Consider the following 25,238-nt stretch of genomic DNA (forward strand, 5'->3'; position numbering starts at 1 on the left):
GAAGCTCCAGCCTTATCTCAAGACAAGTAATTTTATTATCTATGTAAATGTTGTATTTTTCATTGTAGATCACTTATTTATGCAGAAGGCAACATGTTTTTTTCTGTAGCCTGTTGAAAATGATCAATGGCTCTGCTATGCACTCCTGCAGTTTGTTATTAATTTTCCCTCGCTCCTCTCAACCCTTCACCTCTGATACTGGAAGATATCAATAATACAAACGTGGCTTTTTAAAAATCAACACTGCAATGAAGAGGGGGTTTATCAGGGAAATTAACTTTTCCAGAAGAGACTGTCTGACAAGTTTGTTAAAATGTCCAGTGTACAAATACTAAATAATTTTTCTTTTTATTTGTTTGATGTGCCTAAGGAATTTATTCATTGATAGTCAATTTACTGAAGGTAAATCTCCGTAAAGGAACGGATCAACATCACTTGCTTTGCATAGGGCACCAAAATCTTTGATCACAATGACCATAATGATGTATTATTTAAATTTAGGATGACAGACATTCAAATGGGGTATACTTAAAGATTCTAATATAATGAAAAATGGCAACTGCCTCCTCCATCTTTCCGAGGGTTTCTACCCGCCCCGCTGCCTGCACATAATATGCACATAGCGTAGGTCCTATGCCGTAGGACCTGTCTGTAAAAGGTTATTAATGAGAGTCACCAATAATAAGCATAATCTGGTTCTGGCAAAACATTAATAGGAGCTTAGGTAATATTTGTTGCTTCCAGCTGTTTGGAGCAGTCTTTCATTTAGGCTTATAAAATACCTGAAACTTTACTGAGTGTTTCCACACAGAGCATCAATAATTGTGACTATGTGTTAACCCCAACAATGAAACACGACTGAGATGATAAATTACAGTCTGTACTTTTCTATAACTCATGAACATGAGCTGACAAATACACACTAATACTAAGTTTCAGAGCTGCTCGATCATACTTCAAAAAATTCCTAATTGGCAATCAAATTCACAAAAGAAAGCTTATGCAAAGTGTGATAAAAAGGAAACTAATAAAAACAAATTAAAAGTTAAAAAGGAAAAGCTAATTAAGTTGTGGTTAGGCAGTGGCAGCATGCTGAGATGAAAAGGATTTTTTGTTGTATTTTTCTTAATTTTAACTCGACTGATGAGTGAAATAAACAGAGCATCTGCAAACTCTACAACAGCGAGACAACCCATCACCAAAATACTAACTGTGACAACCCAACACTCAGAGTGAAGAAACAAACAAAGGAAAAGAAACAGCATTTTAGGAGGAAGGAAGCAAAGCAACGAGGGGGAGAGGATTATTTCTTTTCCTCTCGTGTGCTGTTTTGGTCTGCCTAACTCGTTCTTCCAGGAAGGAAATCAAATCAGAAATCACTCAGTTGTCCAATAATATATTTTGCTCTTATCTTGTGTCAGACAGAGAAATATCACAAGGAAGAAAAGGGAAGGAAGAACACAGAGAAGGGTGTGTAGTTTGCATCCAAAATAGATTCACAACCATCATATTTTGATATTTTGCCTTTGGGACATTTATATACAAATCAAAGGGTTTTTTTCAGTGGGGGAATCTGAGGTTTACATGTTGTTGTATATTTTTGGCTTGAACTACTATGTGTAGAAAACAGCTTTGTGTCCTATGTGCACAGGACACAAAGCTGTTTTCCCCTACCAGATATATCAGCAAAAAAAAACCCAAAAAACAAAAAAACCCAATGATCAGGGTGAACCTGTTATAAAAACAAATGCACTGCCAAAGTCAGCTGCCCCTGTATTAACCTCACCCTATTACAAATCCATCCAGGTTGTGTTTTCCCCTAGAAAATTGCATCAAATTTGCTACAAAATTGCTTTGCTAGTAGGGGCAGGGATAGCTCAGTAGGTAGAGTGGCGGCCCCATGATCAGAAGGTCGGGGGTTCGACTCCACTGAACGGCTACCCTGAGGTACCCCTGAGCAAGGTACTGTCCCTACACACTGCTCCCCGGGCGCTGCATTGGTGGCTGCCCACTGCTTCACTGGGTGAATGGGTTAAATGCAGAGGAACTATTTCCCTATGGGGACTAACACGCACACACTTTACTTTACCTGTACAGTTTAAAGATAGCAAATTAGATTAGACTTGGTAACTAGATTAGGCTTGTTAGGCAGTCCTGTACAGTCAGCATTTTGCAGCAAAGCAAACTGGGAAATAAATAAATCTAAACAGGCATAAAGGAGCAGCGAGCCTTTGGCAAGCCACAATGAAAGTTTTATTTTCTTTTAGAGTGGCAACACTAGCCCAAGAAAAACTAACAGCCCCAAGCAGTGTCTGTAGTGTGGCTAGGTACATTGTCCTGCCTGCTAGAGGGAAATTCTTGGCCTCCATCAGTGTTTAGCTGGATGATATATGTCAAAATAACATCCACATAAATGCAGGACTCAAGTTATTCCCAGCAAAACACTATTAGACGATTAATGTTAGGAGTTTTTCCTCAAAAGATTAGACTTCTTTTTGGTAGAAAAAAAATTAATATTATCATTTCTATTACTTGGTATAAGATCAAAAGAGAACTCACTTTTAAATGCTCATATTTTGCTTTTTTTTGTGTCATTATCTTCAGTCAGCTGAACGCAATTACCACCCAAAAATAACTCTAATGGGAATTCTTATCCTTGAAGTGTGCCAATTTGTATGTGTGCTTGTTTTTTGAGAGCAACGTTTCATCTGCTTGTGCTGTCTATCTCTGTCCTTCTGACTCTTTGAAAGTCAAACATTGGATGCCCTTCCCATCCTCACAGTTTGTGCTGTCTGTCTTCCCACCACCTGCTAGCCTTTCTCTGTCTCAGTCTGAATGTGAGTCTCTCTTTGTAGTGTTGCAACTGCTGCTCTCATTTCTTTATAGGGGAATGGATTTATGCAGGAAAGAGCTGGACTCCAAGACTATTAGAATATCTATTAGTTTGACGGGTATTCAGTTTCAATTTTGGGATTTTAATTTTTTTAATATATACCTTGGACAGCTTGGATAACTGACATCCCTTTCACAAAGTCTTCAACATTTACTGCTGCGAGCTGAGTAACTCTGTCAGCTTTTAATGTAAACATATTCTAATATTCTTTATCTTATCTTGATCATTCTTTGGGCTGATAGATCACGTGCTCCTTTGTCCTCCATCTGTTTTCCTCTTTTTCTTATGGGCTGTAATGCTCATATGAACATTGATGCCTGAACCTCTTTTTTTACTTGACCCACAGTGAAGTGTCTCCGGGTAAAGAAATCTTCAGAACCGCCATTATTTCAGCCTGAACTTTGCATTCGTTTTTTGTTTGTTTGTTTATCTGGTTTTTTGTTTTTGTTTTCATGTTTGTTTTGTGAACCCATCATCACTCTAGTGGAAACACTTTGGAAAGGTGCGCCTTTTGTAGGTTCCTCCTCAGACATTGTTGTTTCAGTTTCTCCAGTTTAACATTCTGCAGCTTCCTTGCCTTAGAGGTGCAGAATTCTCACTTATAACACTGTCACCACTTTCAATTCTTTACCTGGAGGAACATTTTTCCTTATATAGAGAAATGGGAGTCTGGTGGTATACAGTATGCAGATTGCACAAGCCTGTTGGTGTAGACTGCATGTGATCCACTAACACACCCATGTGTAAAAATACACACCATGTACGGTAAAATCGAACAGTAATTTTGTGTATTCACTTGTTTTGTCAATGAAAATATTAATAAATGAGGGCTAATCTTGTTTCTTGAAGTGGGGATGTCTGGCTATAACACAGTATATGAGCACAAACACCTCATACCAGCTTTCAAGGACAGTGGTGGAGGGGTGGTTTGGGCTTATTTTGCAGCTACAGGACCTGGACACTTTGCAGTAATTGAGCTGACTATGAACCCCTCCATATATCAAAGTATTCTACAGGGTGGGCCATTTATATGGATACACCGTAATAACATGGGAATGGTTGGTGATATTAAAGTCCTGTTTGTGGCACATTAGTATATGTGAGGGTGCAAACTCCTCAAGATGAGTGGTGACCATGGTGGCCATTTAGAAGTCGGCCATCTTGGATACAACTTTTGTTTTTTCAATAGGAAGAGGGCCATGTGACACATCAAACTTATTGGTAATGTCACAAGAAAAACAATGGTGTGCTTGGTTTCAACGTAACTTTATTCTTTCATGAGTTATTTACAAGTTTCTGACCACTTATAAAATGTGTTCAATGTGCTGCCCATTGTGTTGGATTGTTAATGTAACCCTCTTCTCCCACTCTTCACACACTGATAGCAACACTGCAGGAGAAATGCCAGCACAGGCATCCAGTATCCGTAGTTTCAGGTGCTGCACATCTCGTATCTTCACACCATTGACAATTGCCTTCAGATGACCCCAAAGATAAAAGTCTAAGGGGGTCAGATTGGGAGACCTTGGGGGCCATTCAACTGGCCCACGACGACCAATCCACTTTCCAGGAAACTGTTCATCTAGGAATGCTCGGACCTGGCACCCATAATGTGGTGGTGCACCATCTTGCTGGAAAAACTCAGGGAATGTGCCAGCTTCAGTGCATAAAGAGGGAAACACATCATCATGTAGCAATTGCAAATATCCAGTGGCCTTGAGGATTCCATTGATGAAGAATGGACCCACTATCGTTGTACCCCATATACCACACCAAACCATCACTTTTGTTCTTCCAACAGTCTTGGAGGGATCCATCCAATGTGGGTTAGTGTCAGACCAATAGCGGTGGTTTTGTTTGTTAACTTCACCATTCACATAAAAGTTTGCCTCATCACTGAACAAAATCTTCTGCGTGAACTTGTTTTTCTTGTGACATTACCAATACGTTTGATGTGTCACATGGCCCTCTTCCTATTGAAAAAACAACAGTTGTATCCAAGATGGCCGACTTCTACCATGGCCACCATGGTCACCACCCATCTTGAGGAGTTTGCCCCCTCTCATATACTAATGTGCCACAAACAGGACTTTAATATCACCAACAATTCCCATGTTATTACGGTGTATCCACATAAATGGCCCACCCTGTAGTATTCTATCTGTCTGACAGCATGACTGAAATCTAACCTTACACCAGGAAAATGATCCCAAGCATAGCAGCAAGCGTACAACACAATGCCTGAAAAAGAAACTAAAGAATTAAGGTTTTACAATGGCCCACTCAAAGTCCAGCTGACTGAAATGCTGTGGTGGGATCTTAACAGAGCTGTGCATAAACAAATGGCCACACATCTCAATATAGCAAAGCAATGTTGTAAAGAGGAGTGGACCAAAATTCCTCCACAAGAATGTGAGAGACAGATAAAGTCCTACAGAAAATTATTACTTAAGTTATTGCTGCTAAAGCTGGCTGTACAAGTGGTTTAATCGTGTGGTGAACTTTTTCATAAGGCTGCAAATATCATCCATTAGTGTCACAAAACAATCACACAAGGAAGGATTTCTGAAAGCTCACTATCTTTTCTTCCTCCTCAACATTTAATTTAATACTGTAGAACAGAGCTGTAATATCTAATAAAATAACTACAATGTTCAGAAATTGTGTTTCAAACTGTCTATGTAATACATTTGACATTTAAAAACATAGAACAGTCCAACTATTAAGGCAGTTAATAATGTTACCATTTTTTATTGAGTTTCTACTTGATGTACAAAAAATATCACTGAACCAAAGCAGTATCTGAAATATACAAAGAGGGTTTTCATGGTTTCTGATTCTAAGTTTTCATGTAGCATTTATAAGTGGAAGCTGATTTTCATTTGAAAGTTTGACGTTTTCTCTCTTCACACAGCAATAAGCTGGCTGCAAGAGATCACACTTCTTAAGTAGTGCGTTAACGGATCCCTCATGCCCCTCTAAAGCTAAGCTTCATTTATTTTCCTTTTAATTAGCTGAAAAATTAAATACAATTTGAAAGAGCAATTGAAGGACCAGGTATTACCACTTGTGAAGTGAAAGGAAAGCCACGTTAATAACTAGTTCACTTTTGAGTAACAATCCAAAAATGGCCTTGTGAATTTAAATATATAAAGAGGAAGATGAGTATGTGCGGGAGAGTATGACACCGATTATAAGTTGTTTATTACTGTGAGACGGACACCATGCTTTCCGATAATACACAAGGGCGTTTAAAGACATAGGTATAAACAACGGCAATATTTAAGACACTATAAACAAATTTTGTGAAAACTGTCACCCCTTTAACCTGAGTGTTAGAAGGAACAGGTTCAGTAAATGTCTCTTGTTGACATAGTACTCACAGAGAAAAAAAAGCCTGATAATATTCAGTTAAATGACTATGATCAAGGTAATCACAGCTGTTTCCTTTCAATGCTCCACAACAACTCCCATGTCCAAATAGCCCATTAACTGCTTGAAATAAAATGGTGCCATTATCAGTGAAAGGAAGGATGCTCTGTATTTTCTTACTGTGTTTATGGACATAAAAGCAGTGGGGTGACAATGTTTTTCATTCAGCATCTGCTCAAATTAGGACTTGAAAGATGTTTCAGTTTTTACCATTCCTGAATTTGATCACCCTCTCGCACTGTTTTGCATTAGTGATATGTAGCTTGGTGTTTGAAGCCTTAACAGGGGTGAAGCACGATGAATAGCTAATCAGTTTTAAGGCACTTAAGGCAAATGTGCTTCATCTATTACAAACTCTGATAAGCTTAGACCTTTTTATGTTCTTTGCTTGAAGAGAAGGCTATGGCTGACTTCCAATATTCCAAAGTGATAAACTAGCAGTGTACAGGAATCTTGTGGGCATGATTAAGTCATACATTTCAACACTGGGACTGAGGCTGAATAATCTTTTTAGCTTAGGAAGATTCCTGAGTGAAATGACCTGGAAGCATCTAAGTGGCAACTGTGATAAGAGCTGGTTGAATTATCTAAATGCAAAAAAAAGCTATTTTGATGATTCCTATTTATTTGCTTTAGTGTAAAATACACTGAACCCATCTTTAAGAGGGGAAAGAGATAGATCCAAAGCCTAACATATTATGTTAATCTTAGGTCTCAATCACACAGGCATCAAGACTGGTTGGCAACCCCCTGGCAACTTCTGGTCAGGATGGAAAAATATGTTTTCCGTGACCAGTTTGAGAGTGGTAGCTTGCTATGGCTGGGTAAAATTGTTGCAAAGTGGATGCTGCACTAAAAAGCTCTAGGTGATTGCTTTGGTCACAAGCTGTAACTTACATGAACAATACAGATTTTTCAGGAAACAAATTCAAACTAACCAGTCAGGAAAAGTTATCAAGACTAGTCAACTGCAAAGTAAAAGTTGTACCTTTTGAAACTTTAACTTTGAAGGTGAACCGTCTCAGCTTCCAATTTTGCACACTTTGTCACACTTGTCACATTTGGCAAGTAGTTAACAAGTTTTTCCTCAGTGAAAGCATGCAACCTCCTGCAACCACTTGCCAACTAGTTGGGATATACACCAAGGCGTCCATCACCAGTCTTTGCTTGATTGAGTAAGGCCTTAGGCACCTTTTACTTTTCAGAATTGTCGACATAAGTGGACAGGAACGTGAGGGACCAATATCAGTCTTATGACCTTTTCATTTCATTGTTGTGATTGTTAGAATGGATTTCTTTCTTTGTTTAAAATCTGCTGTTTTATTACACAATCACTTAGCCTCGTTTACATTTTTTTCGTTTACATTTCTTTGACCTCGCACAACTTTTATGATTGCGGGAACATGCTTGGAAAACACATAACAAGAATTGTTTTTAATACTCAACTACATCCCATTTTAGTTTAGATTGCAGTTTTTTTTTTTAATTGGACTATAGCTAACCTATTCTTTTCATCTATGAGATTAAATATGCAACATTTTACCCTTAAAATCATACATTTACTGTAATGATGTAATGTTAACTCATTTACCCTTTAATGAAATTGAAGACAGCAGTGACGCCTGCTATGATGTATGGTTTGGAGACAGTTGCTCTGACAGAAAGATAGGAGGCGGAGCTTGGCTGACCAGGAGGGATAGGATTAGACATGAATATATCAGAGAGACAGCTCAGGTTGAGCATTTTGAAGACAAAGCTAGAGAAGCAATGCTCAAATGATTTGCACATGTGCAGAGGAGGGATAATGGATATATTGGACAGTGAGTGTTAAAGATGTAGCTTTCAGGCATCTGGGAAAGACCTCAGAGAAAGTTCATGGATGAACAAAGATGACTGATATTGGAGTTTTAAAAGTTACATATAATGTAAACCAGACCAGTTATTTTTTTAAAGATGTATTTAAGGATAAATCAGGAAATACAAGGCTTTTACATGTAGAAGAAAGACATATATGCTTTAAACCAGATTAGTAATTTGAACTAATGGGATGGTAAAAGAACAAAACTGTTCTGGAGTCAGCTTAACCATCATAACATTGAATGTTTTTTAATACAAAATTACAAGTCATGGACATGGATATAATTTTACTCAAATTTATTCTAAAATATTACCTTTGCAGAGTCTAAATAATAAAGAAATAATTAATACATTCTTCGCAGATGTTGTTTCATAAGCCAAAAAGCTTCTTTTCTTCCAATAGCTTCTTGGTTTATTCAGGAAAAACAATATAAAGTCACTCAAAAAGCAGGCATATATTTGTGATCAAAACAAAGCCTGATAAAAAATGACTTACTCTACCTGCGGTCTTTCGATACAATATGTAGGCTTCAGATTTATTGTTTTTATTTAATTTTTTATTGCTCCATTATGTTACTTTTTTCAGTGCCCAAGTTTTCAGGAATGTCTCACAAATACTGTCTCTTGTGCTGTTGGCCAACACAGGTGCAAAAGGGCAGATGTTGGTGGATTTTGTAAAATGGAAATTGCCATGATGAGCATATCCTTAAAGCAGATGGACATAGGGTGACATATAAGATTGGAGGAAGATGCACACAGGTGGACTATATCTTGTGCAGAAGGTGCAATCTGAAAGCGATACAAGACTGTAAAGTGGTGTCTGGGGAGAATATGGAAATCATCAAAAGGAAGCAAGTGAAGGTAGAAGCTAGGGCTAAATTGTGGGAGTTGAAGAAGGAAGAATGTCTCACAGACTTCAGGGAGGAGTTTAGACAGGTTCTGGGTGGTAGGGAAGTGTTACCAAATGGAAGCTGAACTCCTGAGCGATACCACCAAGAAGGAGTTAAGTGCATCCTCAGATGGAGGAAAGAAGACAAAGTGGCAAAGGAAAAGGCTTATAGTGAATAGAAAAGGATGTGCAGCAGGTTAGGATGATTAAGGACAGAGATGGAAATGTACTAACCAGTGAAGAGAGTTTGTTTTGAAGATGGAAGAAGGACTTTAAGGAGCTGAAGAGTGAAGAAAATGACAAGGAGGACAGCGTGTAATGGTGTAAAGTTAGTGAATAAGGAAGTGCTATGTTATTTATGGTTTCTTTCAACAAAAAGCCTTGTCTTTCAGTTACTTTGTAGACAATGGTTTTAGTTGACTTACATACACTTGTCAAAATAATGTAGAAAGAGCCAAATGAAGAGCAGTGTAGGCACCAAGGCAGCGCAGGGCTGGTTCAAAGGTGCTGGTTATGGTTGTTAAGTCTAGAATCTAAGTCATCATTATCACAGAGCCTTATTTTTTCTGTTTATGTGTTTAGCTGTCCAAGGACAAGGAAAGAATATGAACATTTGGGAAGCCAGTATTATCTAAAAAATCAAAACAACACTGGCTTTCACCGTGTATTACTACTTCAAAGAGAGAAGTGCTCATATAAACATTCTGCTAAAAAGCTCTCCAAGCGGAAGATGTGACGACATAAAAAAAATTAAATGTTGTTCTGCTTCGTTTCCCTCTAAGATTTTGCTGACAAAGCAACTCTACAGACAGGTAATCATATTCCAGAGCACCTGGAGGCACATAGCAGCACGCTGACACTCTAATACTTTTCAGTAATGTAAACTGTCAACTAAGTGATTATAGTAGATGATGACTTTGACAGTACCTCCCCGGTTGGACAAGTGGTTTAACACACATAGTCAACATGAAGTGGTAATTTCCATCTCTTATTTTAAGCCTTCTTGTGTTCTACGCCAGATCCATCTTCAGAAATAATTCATGAGTCAATAGTGAATAAAGTACTGCAGCATATTAATAGGTAGCTTACAGTGAAGGACACCTATACATATACAAGTTACTTGTAAAGAAGACTTTCACATAGTGTTTCATAATGACTTTTGTGGCTGAAGAGGGCAGATGTCAGATATGGATCAAACTGGTTTGCACTCCACATTAATTAGCCAGGTGCACTTTAAACAGACAACAATGAAGGCTAAAAAAATCTGTACCAAACATTACCAATGATAACTTAACTTACCGTGCTGTGCAAGAACATGTTGTCCATGTCTAAGTTTTTCCTTCACACAAAATGTCAACAAATCAGGTGCTGACTCCCTTGACTTTAATACCATTTTTATTAAAAATATCCTTACACTGTATTTTTAGCTCTCCAGTCCATATTATAGTGATTTTTTTAAACTTCTCTTCCATATTTCAAAACTATTATTAAAGCAATTTCCTGTCTTAGTGAAGGCTCAACTGCCTAAAGAGTCAAATTAAAACATGTCCAGCTGGTGGTAGACGAACAGGTGTGGACATATTTTTGAGGCAAGCAAGACCTAACCTATATAATATTCATGGAGTGACAGCAGCAAGTGAGAATGACACTGGTTGTAGTCGCAGCCTCGGCAGACACACCACAGACTCGACCATTAATCATTCAGACTTCCCCGCCACCACACAATGCATTAGAGACTTGGTGTACAGGAAGCCAAGAAGAATACATAACATAGACTGTGTTTATGTATGAGTGAGTGTGTTTGTCTTTCTGCTCCAACAACACCCACAACTGTATGATGAACATGAAAAACTGCAAGCATGCAAACACAAACAAAAGTTACAAGCACGTGGCACTTCTTTCACAAGCTTAGAAACCACCACCAACTGGATTATACCCAAAACTGCCAACACTTAAACAAACAAGCATTACTGTTCATCGCTGCACGCCGGGCTGTTTTTAGAAGAAGCAAAAGGTGGCTGACTGGGATAAGTAAAGACTGAAACATAAAAGAGATGCAAATCTTCAAGGCTAGGAATTCAAATTACTTCAAATGCCACAGAAGAATTTAGCGATACGAGAAGTATCAAGATAGAAAGTCACCGAAAAAGAGTGAGACGCAGAGAGAGGGAGGGGAGAATGAAACGAGGGGAGGTGATTGCCAAACAGGTGCAGGCAGAATCTAACATTTAAAAGTATGTTTAAATTACTTCCTCCAGACAGGATTAGGGAGGGGGAAAAAATCCAAAACCAGCAGCACAGAGTAGCTCAAAACATTCTGTCCATTTGTTAATCTAAAAGCAACACATGCACATCTGCTATGTGGTCCTGTAGAACAACTATAACAGCCCACGAAGCAGATGTGTGTGCGAGTCAAAGAGAATTAAAGAAAACAGAAAGTGAAAGAGAGAGAGAAAAGGCATCCAGGGGGCACGGCAGAAACACAACACAGGCTGATGCGACAAACTAGATCCTGGCTGGAAAAGACAGATGCTCAGAAATAGCGGCAGCCTCCACCTCGGGTGTGCCTGGCCCTGCCTGCTGTGACATTACCTGCCTACCAGCACATAATCATGATGAATCGCTCTGGGGCCTGGTACCAACCACAGACTGCTCACGCCGCCAAACAATGAGTGGCAATGGCAAACATGGCCACACCATGCAGCCTTACCCCCTTTATCTTCCTTCTCTTTCTGTCATGATTCTCGCATTTTTTTCATTCCTTTGCTTATCTCTGCCTCTCTCCTAACATCTCGCCTTTCATCTGTCCTTGCCTTCTGTATCCTCTCCGCACGGTCTCGTTTTTAGGCCTCCTCATCTTTGTTGGTCTGATTCTTTTCCTTCTCTTTGGTATTTTCTGACGCATCGCTGTCCTTCATTTCTTCTTTCAAAACACAGGGGGCAGACACCAAAGAAAAAAAGGAAGCCTGGAGGTTCAATACACAGAAGGACAGTTGAGGTGACTTGTGCAAGCTTTGGACAGTTTAATGATAGTTTGTCTGTTGTTATTTGACAATTTCAGCAAGTCTGCTGTACATGTGGATTGACTGAGGACTGAAAGGACTATACGGCAAATGTCAGCAAGCGATGACAAAGAATGTTAAACATTATTTGTTCTCCTTTGGACGTCTTCTAATAATATACAGTTCAATACTTTGCTTTCCAGTGGCAATCTGAACTGTAATTCTAAGCCGGGAAAGCCATATTTATGTGGAATTTTATTTAGTCTCCAATACTTTTTTCATGGCATTTGTTTTCATCACCCCTCAGCATAAAGTATGTGGGTAGTGAGGTTGATTCAGGAGGGATTTCGATATATTTGGAGTATTACACTTTCATACTGTCATAAGTCAGAAGACCATGGAGGGCATTTTCAGAATTTAATACTAAGCCAAGTCATATTACTCTCAGCAGTTTGTTTTAATCTACCACAGGGATCAGGGTGGGAAAGAAAACATTGTTTATCATCACTTTTCTCCAAAAATCAATATCTGACAACAGGGATGAATTACATATTCTGCAATAACGAAGAGGGTAGCATCACCTCCTCCCCTTTTTTTTCTTAAATCATAGCATAGCTACAAAATTGACCTCATTTCTCAAAGACAGAAAAAAAACAGCACGGGACTAAAATAAGACTCTGAATATAATGATACTAGTAAACAAGGTCTGTAAGAGCTGGTAAATCCAAGTCTGTGAATTTTTTTTTAGACTTTCCAAGCAATTACTAGTGTTCCCCCTTCCACACTGCTCCTCTAGGCTGCTGTCTAAATAAAGAAATGATGCCAGAGAGGAAAACATCACCTTGAGAAGTAAACACCGCAGATCTTTAATATTGTATGATGTTTCATCTTTGGCGCTACCAGTATGACTACTTTTCAGTCTAAAAGGGACGACACACGTGACTTCCATCCAGCAGACTTTGGTTCAAGTCTCTCGGAGGACTATTTTTAAATGTAATCACCGATTGTTACATTTATTCACTAAAGATACTTAGTTATGAAAAGATTATGGTTTAGGTGAAAAAAGAACATGGACACAAACCTGTTCCAGTTGCTTAGTTTTAAAATGTATGCACCTGGAGGCTGTAATAAGGGTCTTGCACAAACAACCTGTTGAGTTTTCTTAACCAGAAGACAGTCTCAGGGTAAAGTATGAAGCACAAGGCAGACAAATAACTTTTTCAAGTCCAATTAAGGCAAATAGCATTTACAGACCTAGCTTGTAAGCATCGCTGCATTTACACTATTGATGGCATCTTAAAACCAAATTTTGACCAGGCAATTTGGATGAAGTATAACTGTTGAGTGGCCATAAAGAGGAGAAGAGGGGTGAAGAGAGTCCCAAATGAATGCACTGTGGTCAGTGCCCTCACTTTCACACACCTTACTTCTGGTTTTTCCATCGGTGACCTTTTGATCCCCCTCAACTACCTCCTTATTTGCTTTAGAGAATCCCCAGTCTGCTCTCTCTAAATGTCTATTTTGGTCATATGTAATGAAGTGTTAGTACAGGTTCGAAACTGCAGCGACTTCAGCTTGGAAAATGATGCTGAAAACAACATAACAGACTTACAGTTGGAACACTGATCATGGAAATGTGCTCACAGTCAACCTACTGCTTAGTAAATGTCCAACGTATTTCAATATGTTGCAATAAATTGTAAAATTAAAGTGTTGCTATAAAGTTTTTATTGGCTGAAGAGTTTCATTTTCTCAACCAATATTGGGTAGGAGAAAAGCTTGCTTCTGAGTTTAGAGAAAGGTCAGTGATTAAGTCTCAGGAGTTTATTATCAAGTATGTCTTGATGCATGCTCAATAAGGAAATCCTAAAAAGTTTATTCTGTTCATCTGAACATAGTGTTTTCAGTGAAAAAAACGTTTCATCACTCATCCAAGTGACTTCTTCAGTCTCAGCTAACTGCAGGTTTCCCGCACACTAAAGAGGTCAACGGCTTTAAGAATGTCCTTATTCTCAGCTATTTTTCACACTGTGACATTATTGTCTGCTTGCAAAGAAAACTGACTATAATTGCAGAGGAAAAGTGCTATAGAGATACTGTGTAGGGGTGAGAAATCCACACACAAAGCTTTGTCATTTTTCTGCCAGTTCACTCGTGAGTTGATTATGTCAGGTAGACTATAGAAGACATTCTTTACTTTCATTATGAATTCTTGCCTGGCTTTTTTCTTTGCAAGACAGTCATTTCTTCAGTTTGACTGGAGAAAAATATTTTTTTTAACACGAAGAAAGAATTATTTTGTTGTTTCATGAAAGCATAAAATAAATCTAAACATATGCTTTTTGATTTTATCAGAAAATTTCACAAATTGAGGCGGGAAGCGGAAAATAGTATAAATAGTACTTATACACTGACTGGATGCTTTACTAAGGTAGACCTTGGTAGTACAAGGTTGGGCCTACTTTTGCCTACAGAACTGTCTTAATTCTTCATGGCATAGATTCAAAAAGATGCTGGATATATTCCTCACAGATTTTGGTCTATATTGACATGATAGCATGTCTGTAGATTTGACAGCTGTGCATCCAGGATGGGATGCAAATCTACACCCACATCTACTGGGTTGAGATGTTGTGACTGTGGCAGCCATTTGAGTACAGTTAGTTCATTGTCAGACTCTAACCCAATCATCAAAATCAAAGCAGAAATCAAGACTCTTTACCTCTTCTTAGCTGACTGAATGGCACCCTGTGTGATCTGGCCATTTGACAAGGCATTTCACCCAGGATATTTTCTCTTTTTAGTCTATCCTCTGTAAACCCTAGAGATGATTGTGTGGAAAAATCCCAGTAGATCAGCAGTTTCTGAAATATTCAGACAGCCCATCTGGCACCAACAACTGTACCATGTTCAATTTCGCTTAAATCCCCTTCCTTCATCATTGTGATGGTCAGTGTGAACTTCAGCAGGTCATCTTGTACATATGAACATGCCTAATTGCACTGAGTTGCTGCCATGTGATTAGCTGACTAAATATCTGCATTAACGAGCAGTTAAACAGGTATACCTCACAAAGTAGCCCGTGAGTGTAAATTGTTTTACACTACCTAACCTAAGCTTCACTAAGTAGCTTTAACAATATTACAAAAAGCACTAAACTCTAAAGGAGGAAGATTGTAAATAACAAAATTATAACAGAACATGCTTTCGGCCAACACAGCACACCAGCACCTCACTGCGTTTCAATCAAAACAAATTAACAGCACATACACAAAGGCCTTACTATGTGTGAACTGCAAATAACACCCTCTTACAATAAAATTATTGTTTCATTTTGTAAATTGATTCAAAATGATGACTTTTAAAAAGTTGGAAAAACACACGCGTGCGCGCACACACGCACACACATAAAGCACCGTTATCAGAGTGTGCAAACACAATGCTGATTCTGCAGAGAAAAATGGGATTTTTTGCTGACAGAGAACAGAGTTGTAATGGCAAAAGCTGTGAACCAAGAATAAAATGACAGCAGAAAATGCTAATGTAACAGAGTACGTAAAAATTAAAACTCGATGAGAAATGCTGCTGTGCTGACACAACAGTGGTGAGTGTCAAAATTCTGCTTATTCCATTGAGAGGGAGTTTCTGTTTGAATGTTAGGAGAGCTTGAAAGTGAACCAACAGCAGAATGAACAAATCAGAACAGCCTAATAAACCCTATGCCCACACTTCATCTTTCATGTGTATTAATAGAGGAAACGTCATACTATTAAGTGAGTGATGAAATTAGGTAATTATGTAATTATGTATGTTCTTGTTAAACAGTAACTAGGAATTTTCAAAAACCCAAACATTTGTGCTTCTGATTAACCAAAACTAACATTAGTGGATAAATAGCCTCGAACCTATTAGCAGAACCAGAATCATTCATTTGTGTGTGTGTGTGTGTGTCCAGGTGCCAACACCAGGTGCCATTTTTTGTTTGTCAAACCCCAATAAGTGTTCATTTGGTTGGAGCAAAAGCATGCACCTAAAACAAGACAGCCCCAACTCTCCTCTGTGCAGTCTTTTTGTCCTCTGGCACACAGAGAGTTTCCTGTGACCGGGTTTCCAGAGTCGATCAGCAAATACAGTAAACACAATAAAAGACAGCTCTGTTTACTTCGATTCAACCTGTAAAACTTTTATGTGTTCACTTGCACCTCCTCACTGTTAGCGCATTTTCTGTGTGTATTTGTGTTTGCACTGTGTGCCTGCTTGAACTTGCCAAGTCACCATAATGCAAGTACATACATATATCTATAATACACAAACACTGCATTACAAAGTGGGCTTTTCAATGCCTCAGAAACATAAACAATGGAACAAACACCACCTGTTCCCTGTAATAGGAATGATCATACTAAAGAGATGATGTGTAAGCTGCAGTCCACCTACCTCCACTACGTGACAATAATGAATACTGCCGGATGGCACATTCCTGCTGGTGTGTCTTAGTACATTAATTTACCGGGTTTGTCCAGACACACAGACAACTATTTGCGCTCACATTCACACCGACAGCCAATTTAGAAACACAAATTAACCTAACAGGCATGTCTTTGGACTGTGGGAAGAAGCCGGAGTACCCGTAGAGAAACCACACAGGCGCAGGGAGAACATGCAAGCTCCACACGGAAGAGTCCCAGTCGGCCTTATTAACTTTTATTAACTTGTTAAATGAAATAGAACGCAATACTAGTTTAGCCATGAATTCTTCCATTACAGAGGCAACAGAGGTGTTAGATAAAGATATGCATAATGACTCTAACCTTAGCAAATATATAAATGCTGAATTTATTCCCCTCTAAGAGCGTCAACCAAAACTGAAGGCAGAGCTGCTCTTTCTCACAATATTTCATTAACGTGGCTACGATTTAGAAAGCAGGGCTCGCAAAATCGCTAGCCCGACGTCCCGGGGCTAGCGATTTTTCCAGTCGGGCTACCAAAATCTAACTCAGCCCTGCCCGTCGGGCTATCATAGGAAGGAAAATATATGTCTATGCTTTTGCATTCTTTCGCCAATGTAGTTGAGTAATTATGTCATTGGCATCGATGAGCCACTGTCAATATGTGACATATTGAAATCGCGTTTGAATTTGCGCTTGTTTTTTGCTTTCACTTTCATTTTGCAATTGCGCGAACGGTGTGCAGAGAGCAGCAGCACTGATTGGTGAGTGACGATTAATTGCGCACCAATTCCTCTGACATCGTCTTATCACTCATTAGCTTACTATTCAAACGCGACAAGTGAAATCTCTCGCAGCAAGCTTAAACATGTGAGAGGTTGAGTGCGCAAAGAATCGCTGACCGTTATGTAAGTACGTGTGTAAAAGCAGCAGGATTTACGCTGGTATTTTAGTTCTGCTCAGCCAAATAAGACAGGTCAGGGTGAAGAAGGGGCAGCCAAAGAAAAGCCTACCACAAAACGGAAAAGTTATGACAAATCAGACAATGAGGCCAAAAGAAAGCGCAGCTTTTTTGGTTTCATGGACAAAAGAATTTCTGTGGCTGGAATATGACAAGCTAAATAACATGATGTTCTGCCAGGCGTGTTGTGAGTTTCATTTGATTTCTGAGTCGACAAGCGCCTTTGTTACTGGGACCAGTAATTTTAAGAAAGACCCCATCAGAACCCACGAGAAATGCAAGAAATGCATTATTGCCCAGTCTGCAGTATCTTTCCCAGAACAAACAGCAATTGCAAAAAAACATACTAAAAATAAATCAAGCACAACAAGAACTCCTGAAAAAGCTGTTTAGAACAGCGTGCTATATTGCAAAGAGTGAACTACCATTGGCAAAATTTAGCAGTCTTTGCAAACTTCAAAAAGCAAATGGCCTAGATCTTGGTTCCACTTGCCTCTTACCTGTGACTTCATTGGAAATTTCAGATTCAGGATCTGACACAGACTGATTCATGTTCTACACAGTTCTTACAAGAAATTCTTCATAGAAATTTCTGTTCAATTTGAACCAAGTATTTGAGTTGATGGTTGTAATTTTTATACAGTTGTTGTGATTTGCATTTTAACAATTTTTTTGATTAATTTTTGTTTCTGTTGCAATATTATACTTTAATGTATAATATTGTAACGGAAACAAAACACAAAAAAATTGATTTCTTTTTTATTCGGGCTACTTAAATTTAGTTTGGGCTACCAAAAACTGAAGAATGCCTGCCCGAAGGGCTACCAGAGATTTTGAAATTTTGCGAGCCTTGGAAAGGGTCTACCTTTGAGCTTTGTAGGCTTTGCTGCTTTAAATACAACACAACTAGTGTGCCAACACAACTACAGCTTCAGCTGAATCACGACTGTTCCTCTAACCTTTCAGACAAACTCAACATAGCTTCTTTTTACAGACACTGGACTTTTGGTGTTGCATTAATCAACAAGATCAAAGCAACATTTTCAGGTAATCAGGAATCTTGTTTCTGTCCAAGTTACACTTTTATCATAAATACAGTCAAAAGCTTGATCACACTTAATCATTCATAAGAGTGAGTGTGTCCAACCTGTACATTATTAGACAACTGTGCTTTAAAACAAACACATGGTGTTCAATTAAACTGCATCTTCATCAAGTTAAACAGAAACAGTAACATCTCAATTTCAAATCGATGCAGCAGCTGATATAGTTACGCACACACCCAGAAACCATGGGCGCTTTGGCTAATCACAGAGCGGCAAAGTAATAAAAACATTATTATTCAACATTAGATGAATAATTGTACAGAATTCATTTTTAAAACATTGATATTTCTCTGTTGTTTACCTCATGGACAGCCTATTTGTGTAGCACTCTAAGCCTTAAATTAAAGGGTTTGAATGTTTACTTGGTCTTCTTTGACCCGGGTTTGGGTCCTCAACTCTTTGAAGTGTAAATTTTAGAGGCAATTGTATTAAAGAGCACCTATCTCTGTTCAATAATATAAAAATGGCCCTTGATGTTTACTGCTGTGGTTATTTTTCCTTATACGACTTTGAAACTTGAGTGTGTTATTAGGCAGCTAAGTAAAAAAAAATTTTGCCCAACAAGACTTTAATCAATAAAAAGAAGAAATCCTTTGATATTTCATCAAAGAGGTTATTGTTTTATGGGAGAAAATTAAAGTGGGAAAACTGCAAACTTGGTTGACAAGAGAACATATACTCTCAAGTAACAAAACTAATCTACTTTTGATGTGCCTGTAAGAGAAATGTTCATTTTGTTTCATGCAAATTTAACATCGCAGTCTATTTGAGTTTGTCTAAGCGCTGCAAAATCACAAGCTATTTCAGGGCGCTTTACACAGCGAGGTCAAACCTTACAAATCCAAGCCCAAAACTCAAGAAGCACATCAAAATTTGTCGGCATCTCAGGCAGAGCTCTTGGTAAATGGCAAGTTGCTATAAAGGGATTCTGCATAAACAATCTATTATACACACACACACACACACACACAAAGAGACACACTGTACAAAAGTGATGCACGAACACACAAAATTGAACACAGCAATGTCACCTCAAAACACAGTTACATTTTATAACTACACCATCTAAATGATTTATAATGGCAGTAGAAGACAAGGCAAGCAAGGGGGATATGGAGAAGAAATGGAAGAGGACAAAAGAGGAGACAAGAAAGGCAGCGACAGAGGCGAAAACAACCTCTCTGTAGTGAGGTGAGGCCCCAGACTGGCAGCTTTACAAAGGAAAGAGAAAATGGAATTTGAAAGTGATCTGAAGTTGGGATATTTGTAATGACACACACACACACACACACACACACATACAAAACTCACTCATAATGTGCTGCTAGTAGGAGAATATGTGGCAAAATCAATGATACAGATAGAGACAGGTGGGATGGTGGAAAGATAGTCATAAAGAAAAGGAAGACCGATAAAGAGAAACAGATAGCTCTTGTGACTGATGACTCATGAAAATTAAACCTTTCTTTTCAGCGACATGCTTTCATTTCCCCTCACCTGCTGTGATCCCTTTTTACTGAGTAGCAATTGTAGCTCCAGGTACACCTGGTGCATGCATCTGTGCGTGCATGCCGACGAAAGGTGTGAACAAAAGCCCACAAACTCCCTCTCTCGCTCTTTCTTGTCTCTCCTCTCTCGCACACACACAGAGTTGTGGTTTGTCTCAAGGTATTCTTTGTTTTCAAAGTGATTTGTTTTTCAATCACACATTCAGCTGCCTTGTACACATAGTATTAGAAAACCTAAAAGAATTTCCCTTGGCATGGCTTCCCAGAGCACCTATGATGTTGAACTGTGCAGTCTCACTTTGAGCCCACCTCACCCGTATCCCACAGTCATAACTCACAAAGGAAAATACAAGGATCTTTCACAGTCTCTACAAGAGGGAATCAGAAGCAATAAAAAATCAAACATAAAGCCATTTCAAAGCATATAGCGATGCTTTGGATTGACTGTACAAGAGACCCACACAAGACAACTTGAAAGAGAGATGAAGGAGATGACTCAGTCGAGTTCGGGGTAACATGAAAAGAGCTTTGTGTGCGTGAGTGGGTATGCATGTGTGTGTTTCTCCGTGTATGTGTGTGTGTAGGGGGTTTATATTATATTTGGTTGGAACTGAACACACACCACAATGCTAACACATTTTATTAGGTGTGCAAACACACTGCGGGCTAATAAGTTTGTATTGGAATAATAATTAAAACAGCACGCAGTGGTGCATGTCTTCATAACTTCAGGCTTTATCATGAGTCACAATAGACCACAGTCTATTGTTTAATAAGGGATTGCTAGGCCTGTGTACATAGAGACAATTGATAACGCTTTACTGACACCGGCTCGTGGGACACAGCAAAGGCACGCCATTTCAGTTCAAGTTGTAAGCCGCTGTTCAACATTGCTCTATTTAAATGTTAACTGAGGACAAGCCATTTCAATACTGGTAGTTTTGCATGGCTGTCTAAGCACTAAAAACACAGCTTACTTGAACTCAAACTTTGTTTACTCTTTCTGCAAATGCTTAGCCACGTTTCCCATGTTTCCTGAAAGGTAAGTACGAACAAATAAGCCATCAAAGCAACAGAATTACTCACTGAAACAATTGCACTTAAGCAATTAAATTGCTAAATTACAAATGCATCCATTTATTTAGTTATGAACAAAAAGAGTCAAGGATTTATAATCCTACACTCTGGCTGGAATATAAACACAATCACTGTCCCAATCAGCCGAGATGATAAAAGTATCACTTCGGTCTTACTCTGCTGGCAAGGACTGTTTCAAAGAACACTGCCATGCAGACGTGACACATGAGCACAAACAGAACGAAGCTAAAGTGTCACAGGATTCATAACTGCTGCTCGCAGCTTTCATTCTGGTTCACTGCGCTAATGTCCAAAAGATTTATGACCATCTGACTTGAGGTACACACATTGTGCTATTTTTGAAGAAGCAGCTTGAGTCTTTTAAGCATGAACTTCCCCTGTGTTTGGAATCATTTGCCAGGAAATTCAAGTATTTTCTAATACATTTAATTTGTTATTTATTTCATCTTTACATCTGGGTTTTTCTGGGGGTACGGAGGATTAACAGTAAACAGTGAAAACGATCAATGTGGACACATCAAAGGAAATGATCGTGTTACCTTATTTGACATAAATTTGGATTTTATTGTTATTTTTCTGACCATTTGAGAAACGAAAATGCCTTTGGTGCTTGATGTAATTAAGTCCAAATTACTCAAACTGGTGCCTTTACTGAGGCCAACAAACAAATGAAGCCAATCTTGTGAAATGTGAGGTCCAAGTTGATTATATGTGTCATAAAGCCTCATATATTTCTTATTTCTAACATACGCTGAGAGGATAATGAAGGAAAAATAAAAATGGATTATTGTTACAGTAGAAAATCTATCTGCACATTATTGTTCCTCTTTCATCTTTCACTCTGAGTCTCCTCTATAGCACCAGCTCAGTGGCTGCTAATTACTGTGTGTAAATAAAAAAATAAAGTGTTTACTTCCTGTACTTTTTAAAGTACAGGAGTGTCTAGGTGTGTGAATGTGTGTGTCACTTCATTAGTGAAATAACAGGGGAAGAGTGCAGGAGGTTGTCTTTCAGAAGTCAGCGCTGCATGCAATGTTTATCCTCCACATATTGAGCCGTGTTGACCAGAAAGCCCCACCGGGGCCATTGGACCAGCTGGTGTAATACTGGCATACACACAGTGCTAAACACCAGCACTTCTCTCCCCTCACACCCAGACAAACACACCGCAAACACACACTGTTATCACCGTGCATACATCATCCAATGGCAGCCCCTCCATTTCACTCCTCTCCTCCACCTTACGCCTCATCAGACATATTATAATTAGCTGTGCTGAGTAATTAACACCCAAATTAGGACATTATTTGCATATCTACCCTCATTTGCATATACTCTCTGCAGGAGTCAGACCGAGCATTCCTTCACACGTTGGTGCTCAGGACATTTTTAAGTCAATACCTAACCGTTACTGCGCACGGCAAACATATTGTACCTTCTCATTTAGAAAACATGATTACAAAGCAGAGAGGTGAAAAGTTGAGGGGGAAATAAAAGAGCAGAAGTCAAATCTGTGCAAGCTACAGGAAAGAGAGGAAATATAAATGGGACCGAAGAGGTGGCCAGTAATAGAGGTAGCCGGGATAGAGTGAGAATGCGACACACGCCAAATGAGAAAAGGCAAAGTAAGACAGAAAGAAGACTGCCTCTTCATTTATACATCTCACTTGAGCCCATAAACCTTTGGAATTGAATCCTGGCTATGAAAGAGAGAGAGAAAGAGCGAGGGAGCAGCGCTACCTCTGGAAATCATAACGAAGGCTGCTCAAGCATGGAAAAAAGAAGCGAGAAGGAGAATGACGAAACACTTCTCTCTCTCTGTGACATTTGCCCTCTGAATCGCATCAGCTCAGCGGAGCAGAACAGCGAAGAGTGATACAGAGTCAAAGGAAGAAAGAGAGAGGCTGGCAGAGAAAACACAACCGGGAAGAAACAGGGGGAATTAAAGGGAATAGAATGGGCATGAATGACAGTAAAGAGGAAAAGAGCGACAGGATGGGCAGAGCACTTCCCGCTAGCCATTGTTTCACCAGTCGTTGCACAGAAGAGGAAAACCTGAGTTATGCTTCTGCGTTCCACATCGCTTTCACGATTTATGTTCTGGCGGGGGTAATGCAGCTGGATGGCTCTGTTGAAAAGACACCCATAAATCTGGTCTTGTTTTCAATTTCTTCCTGCCGTTCTCTCCCTCTCTCTCTCTCCCAGCACCCTTCAGATTCTCTTGGTGCTCATCTGCTCTGGTCTATTTTCCCCGCCTTCTTATGTAAAGGTATTCAGCAGAAAGCCTTTGTTTCATGTATATAATGTGTTCTGCTGAGCTTGTAAAGCTTGTAAATACAAAGAAGCTGCACAGACGCACAAGAATGCAAAAGAAAAATCGCTCTTTGTCTGTTTAAACAACAAGCAAACATCCAACCAGCACTCTCAGGCCCTGATCTATTCTTTTTCAAAACGGTACTTCACAATACAACGCCTTGTCAAGTGTTAGGACATCGCATTGACATTTAGAGACCACTTTTAAAGGCATTTCAGCTGTTGCATTAAATGTTTAGTAGACAATATTTGGCCTTCAGTCACTGTGCACTGCATTGAGGTCGGGCAATATTACTGTGATTGTCAAAGATTCATATTCTAATACCAAACATGTGCCGCTATGACTTATGATAACAGCGACTGGAGCAGGCAAGAAACTGAACTGAGAAAAATGCCAAGCCCCAGTGGGAATGTGGGACTCTTAAAAGAGAAAAATGGCAATATTTTGCTAGAAGGTCTAATGATACAGATGAGTCAGCCAAAGAGCGGAATAGAGCAGTGCACAATAAAACCGAGGTATGCTATACCTATATTAGCTAGCCAAAGGATGATATATTACTTTCTGGTTCTACACTTGAATAGCTTTTTTTTTTTTTTTTTTTAATATAAATGCATTTTCTTTTATGTACATCATGGTTTCTTTGCTGGGACCAAAGTCAGATGATGAGCTGGAACTGTTACTGAAAGTATACGTAGAGGACAGATTTTCAGGGCTTGGAAAGAAAATATCATGACATGTTAAAGCTGTATGGGGAATATTATCCACTGCCAGAAAAAACATGGCAATGTGGAAAAAATACCCAGACAAAAAGAAAAAAATACAGATATTTGCTTCATCTTTCAAAACCTCTTAGTTTCTGCAAATCCAGGCTAAAACCAAATCCGGAAGTGTTTTCTTTGTGTTGTGTCATAAGCATTTTCAAAACATAAACTTACACTATGTACACAAAAACCTGGGCCACCTACACGCTGCCCCTCCAGGAGCTGCTCGGCCATGGAAACCCATGCCGCGAAGCTCCCGGCACACAGTTTTTGTGCTGATATTAATGCCAGAGGAGGTTTGTAACTCTGTAGTTATTGAGTCAGCAGAGCGTTGGCGACTTTTACAGATTCTGCTCCTCAGCACTTGATGATCTTGCACTGTAACTTTCCATTGTCTGCCATTTCATTGCTGAGTTGCTGTTGCGTTTCTGCAGTTCCTAAACACTTCCACTTTGCAATAATACCACTAATAGCTGCTTGTGGAATATCTAGAGGGAAGAGATATCACAAACTAACTTGTTGTAACATTGGGCTGTTGTTAGTCTTATCAAACTTAATGAGCTCTTTAGGACAACCCATTCTTTCACAATTTGATGAGAAATTTGATGTACGTGATTTTTCACACCTGCAGCAAAGGGACTGAAAACACCTGAATTCAAAAACTAAGAGCTTTTGTCCATATAATGTAGCAAAAGCTACACGGGTTGATATTAAAATGTATTTGTGTGGACATTCCCTAAGATAAAATTTACTGATTATAGATTCTTGCTCACACGAGTGTCTGTTCCATTGTCTACTTTGCATTGAAGATTTATTGGCAGAAGTGTGCAATAAAGTGATATGAACCGCTGACACTTCACTTCCCAAAGGTTCAAGATTGTGTGACAACAACTTCTCCTTTCAAACCTTTTACTTTTTTTCCTCACATGCATTTGTGAAATTATGGTGTTAAAGCATGAAAAAAAGAAA

At 39.0% G+C, this 25,238-nt stretch overlaps 1 protein-coding gene across 1 annotated transcript in view; it reads right to left on the bottom strand.

Annotated features, from left to right (window-relative positions):
- Window positions 1–25,238, bottom strand: part of clstn2a (calsyntenin 2a) — a 171,682-nt gene that overhangs the window by 145,064 nt on the left and 1,380 nt on the right. The gene's annotated exons all lie outside the window — the stretch shown is intronic.

The sequence above is a fragment of the Perissodus microlepis genome, chromosome 18 (assembly GCF_051167445.1).
Source record: "Perissodus microlepis isolate ML-2025 ecotype Zambia chromosome 18, ASM5116744v1, whole genome shotgun sequence".
NCBI classification, from domain to species: domain Eukaryota; kingdom Metazoa; phylum Chordata; class Actinopteri; order Cichliformes; family Cichlidae; genus Perissodus; species Perissodus microlepis.